Source organism: Propithecus coquereli, unplaced genomic scaffold (genome assembly GCF_000956105.1).
Source record: "Propithecus coquereli isolate 6110/MARCELLA unplaced genomic scaffold, Pcoq_1.0 Scaffold354, whole genome shotgun sequence".
Classification (NCBI taxonomy): Eukaryota; Metazoa; Chordata; class Mammalia; order Primates; family Indriidae; genus Propithecus; species Propithecus coquereli.
In genome coordinates, this window is record NW_012149219.1 from 1,558,710 (window position 1) to 1,563,531 (window position 4,822).

General features: G+C 47.4%; 1 pseudogene; it reads right to left on the minus strand.

Moving 5' to 3' along the window:
* LOC105816056 overlaps positions 1-468 on the minus strand; it is a 3,007-nt pseudogene extending 2,539 nt beyond the window's left edge.
* Positions 469-4,822: the final 4,354 nt, after the last annotated feature.

The window sequence follows — 4,822 nt, forward strand, 5'->3', positions numbered from 1 at the left end:
GTACTTTTCCTTCAGCTCTGCAGCCTTCTTTTCATGAGGCTGCTTGTCACCTGCAGCAGTGTCATTCCACATCTCTCCCGGTTTCTTTGCAGCATCACCAAGGGATAGGCCAGGATATTCTCCTTTGATTTTAGGGCAATACTCAGAACAGAACAAGAAAAAGGCCGAAGGAGGCCTCTTGGGTGCTCTGGGATCCTTGAACTTCTTTTTTGTTTCCCCTTGAGGAGGGACATAGGTTTTCATTTCTCTTTCATAACGGGCCTTGTCCGCCTTTGCCGTATCTTCAAACTTTCCTTTCTCTTTAGCAGACATGGTCTTCCACCTCTCCGAGCACTTCTTAGAAAACTCTGAGAAGTTGACTGAAGCATCTGGGTGCTTCTTCTTGTGCTCCTCCCGGCAAGTTTGCACAAAGAATGCGTGTGATGACGTTTTGCCTCTCGGCTGCTTAGGATCTCCTTGGCCCGTGTTTAGTTATTTTTCCTCAGCGAGGCACAGAGTCGCCCAGTGCCCGTCCGGCTCTCACTTGCCCCGGCGCTGTCTCTATGGAGCTCCTATGCTGATTTTTTTAATGTTATTCTAAAAGTATGTTTTTATTTTACTGTAAAAGTATTCTTTAAAAAAAGAATATAATTAACCATGCAGAGAAACCGATTTTTTTCTTCACGATCGGTACACTTCATGTGAGTAGTGCGTCACTTGGTAGAGGAGGCGTCTGACAGCAGTGGAGAGAGAGCTCGCCCTCCTCGTGTCCGTGATGCCCCTCGTGCATTCCCACATGGCAAAGGTGGTCGTAGCTCTGGGCTCTGCGGGGGCGGGGGGGCGTGGAGTGGCCCGCAGTCAGCAGGGCTGTCCTGCACGTCCCTCGGCGGGGTCCGAGGGGAAAAGCCGTAAGTAAAACCAGGCTTCACAAATGGAAGCTTCGGCTTTGAAACAATAAACACGCTGAAGAGTCCTCACTGGAGAGGCAACTGCTGGGTGCTAATTGGTATTTTCCCCTAAATCCCCAAGAAGAGACGGCACTGCGTACACCTTCAGTATGGGAACAGTGCCGTGCATGGAGTGAGTTCCCGATGGACCATCTTAATCGGAGAGAAGACAAATGACCCTCAAAATAATGTCTTTCCATTTAGAATTCAGGAGCACGTTTTCTAGATAATCATTTAGGTATCTGTTTGCAAACACACACCCCGGCACTCCCAGCCTCTGAGTTGTTGCAAGAGAACGCTCCGGAAGCACTGAGCACAGGACTGCAGAGAGCAGGCCGGTGTGCTGCTGTCCACAGAGCTCCCTCGCATCAGAAAAGAAGAAGGGGGGGGTTGCTCAGTATAACCACGTGATTTTTGTGTGTATGTGCTTGAGTTCTTTGTTACGGGGACCTTTTTATGAGTAAAGAATGAAATTAATGACAGAGAATTTCGCTTAGCTCTCCAGGGAGAGAGGAAGTGGGTGGGCTAGGAATCGGTGAACGGGGGCCCTGCCCCCGACTGTCGTGTCTGTCACATGTCCCGCAGCGCCCAGGTAGCCGCTGCTCCTGAAGGAATACTAAGGACAGGAAACCTGGTCTCGCTCCACAAACTCGGGCCGTGCAAGAGCCGTGTGAACGCCAGTTAATAAATGCCGAGGGCTGTTTCTAACAATAGAGGCCACCAGTGTCCTGCTTGAAAGCATTCCTAAGCCAGTCGCTGCTGTAAAATAATACAGAAAACTGGCGTTTTTACTGCGAGATGAGTTACCATGGAGTGGTTGTCTGCTGGCTCATCTGGTTTTTATGATCCGCGATGCAGCCGTCATATTGAGACCCGACCGGCCGTCTTCAGGCTCGGCCTCTCTCGTTTCAGCACCTGCCCAAGCGCATAAGCACCGCTTCCAGCCCCGAGGCTAATGGGCCGTGTCTGCGGGCCTGTGCCAGCCAGTGCGGCGGTGGCGCTGTCCACCCGTGCCCGCGCCGTGTCCTTCTCCCTTCACACCTCACTCTCGCGTGTGGCTGGGGAAGAACACCTGTGAGGCAGAGACTCCATCACCGTGGACGTCAGGCTTGTCAGGAGTCTGGTGGCATCAAAGATCCCTGTGTGAGGATTTCCTGGTCAGATATACATGAGCCGGTCAACAGGACCGGGCTCCCAGGGAGCCCCCTCTGCAAGCGGACAGGGCGGAGGGGCCCTGGCTGAGACGTGGCCCTGGCCGGGCTGCACCTGCTGCCTCCCAGCCCACCCCAGGGAGCCTCCAGCAGGGTCTCTGGGAGGCCGGTGGCTTACACAGGGACAGACTGCCTCCAGGCAGGGGCCCCTGGAAGGGATGCTCTGCCTTTCTCCAGAGCAGCGCACGCCGGGGACCTGCAGTTCTTTGCGCAGCGGTGTCTCAGCTGCACAATAGAGAGAAGCACGGCTGCAGCCAGGAGCACGCCCGGATCCGCAGGATATAGACTGATGTTTCCTAGCAGTCAGATCAGGCCCCTCCCTACGTACACTGCTTCACCATTCACGGATGTTACCGCCTTCGAGCCTGAATCTGTGATTCGTGGTGGTAAATCTGTCTGGGGAACAGAGTGAAAGAAAAGAGTGGGGCAAAAAACAGTTTTCCAAGATGAATAAATTGCTTCCTCATTGACCAAAAAAAGGGGTAAATCTGGGTCTAATTTAGCACCTCCAGCTGTAACTGACTGTGGAGGTAGCAACGCTCTCTCCAGCGTGGTGCAGCTGCGCGGCCCCGCTCCCTCGGACCTCAGCACGTGCTCAGATACGCCACCGCTCCCCAAGCAAACCACACTCGTGGAGACGGTTATGACATCTCCAAAGTCCAAGCACCGGTGCCCGGAGACCACTGACTCCTAAGGCATTAGTTTTCTGTTTTTAGAAAATTTTCATTAACCTTACCTGAAACATTGGCCAAGTCGTCTTAGAAAATGAATGTCATCAGTTAAGATAATTAATTTGCGTAAGTAAAATTTAACCTAATGCGTCTGCAGATGATGTCATACGGAGGCCAACGTCCCGGGTTTCACCCGCACTCTGTGTCACCTCAGCCTGGTGGCTCACTTCCCTGAGTTTTGGCCTCTGCGGGTGTACTCTGGGCAGTGGGGTGTGCCTGACATACTGGTATGACCCTGACTCTGAGGACCGTATCGTCAACGCGTGTAACATGCACTGTGGCCAAATGGGAACCCTCTGAATTGCTGGATCTGGGGATGTATGTGGAGGTTCACTGTGCTCTTCTTTCTAGTTTTGTGTAAAAAATGTTACAGGCCTTCAACCTGAAAAAAAAAAAAAAGACTAAAATGTAAATATTTTACATAAGTAGGAAAATTTTTCAATTAAAGAATATATACATTTTAGTATATGTATCAGAATCGGAATCCATGCATCCATCCCTACACATTTTTTTCTTTTTCTTTGTTTGCAGAGATTTTCCAGCTTTATTATTGTCTTCAAAATACTAGGTTGTTTTGTTTTGAGACGGGGTCTCACTGTGTCTCCCAGGTAGAGTGCAGCGGCATCATCAGAGCTCACTACAGCCTCAAACTCCTGGGCTCGAGTGATCCTCCTGCTTCAGCCTCCCAAAGTCCTAGGATTACAGGTGTGAACCACCACGCCTGGCCCCCTACACATTTTTTTTAAATTCGGCTCATCAAGTTCCCACGATGTAATCAGCACTGTGCTAGGTGCTAATGAGACAACAATTAAGGCTCGGATACCCCTTAAAGAAGTAGCTCTATTGTGACATTTTTTTGAAAAATGTATTTTATAAAACTTATACTTTTAATCTTTTTTTGAATAGATAAAGGAGAATTAGTGATTCGGTATAATGATGATTTATTTATTTTTAAGTTAAGTGTTAGAGGAGCACTTTTTTAAATTGTGGCAAAAGACAAGTAAAATTTGCCATCCTAAGCATTTTCAAGTGTGCAGTTCAGTGGCGTTAAGTACATTCGCCTTGTGCAGCCGTCACCACATCCACCTCCAGAACAGTTTTCATCTGGCAAAAGTGAAACTCTACCCGGTAAACACTGACTCCCCATTTCTCCTACACCAAGCCCTGGCAACCACCATTCCTCCTATTTCTGAATTTGACTACTCTAGGCGCCTCATGTAAATGGAACCATAGAGTATTTGCCTTTTGTAACGGGCTTATTTCACTTAGCATGATGTATGCAAGGTTTATTTATGTTGTCGCATTTGTCTGAATTTGCTTCCTCTTTAAGGCTGAATAATATTTCCTTGTATTTATGGACCACATTGTGTTTATTCACTTGTCCATCGGTGGACACGTGGCCTGCCTCCACATTTTGGCTATTTTGAATAATGGTCATATAAATACGGGTATACAAATATCTGTTCAATGTTCTGCTTTCCAGTTTTGTTAGTTAAAGGCCCAGAAGTTGAACTGCTGGATCATATGGTTAATTTTTTGAGGTAAAGCCATACTGTTTTCCATAACGGCTGCATAATTTTACATTCCAATCACCAATGCACAAGGATTCCAGTTTCTACACATTATTGCCAACACTTGTTATTTCCTGCTTTTTCTTTAGAATGACCGTCCTAATGGGTGTGAGATGGGATCTCATTGTGGTTTTGATTTGCGCTTTCCTAATGAGTAGTGATGTTGAGCATCTTTTCATTTGCTTTTTGTCCATTTGTATATATTCTATGGAGAAATGTATAGTCAAGTCATTTGCCCATTTTTTATTTGTTTTTTGTTGTTAAGTTGTAGAAGTTCTTTATATAATATATTGTGAATATTAACCCCTTATCAGATATGTGATTTGCACATATTTTCTCCCATTCTATAGGTTGCCTTTTCACTCTATTGATTGTCCTTTGAT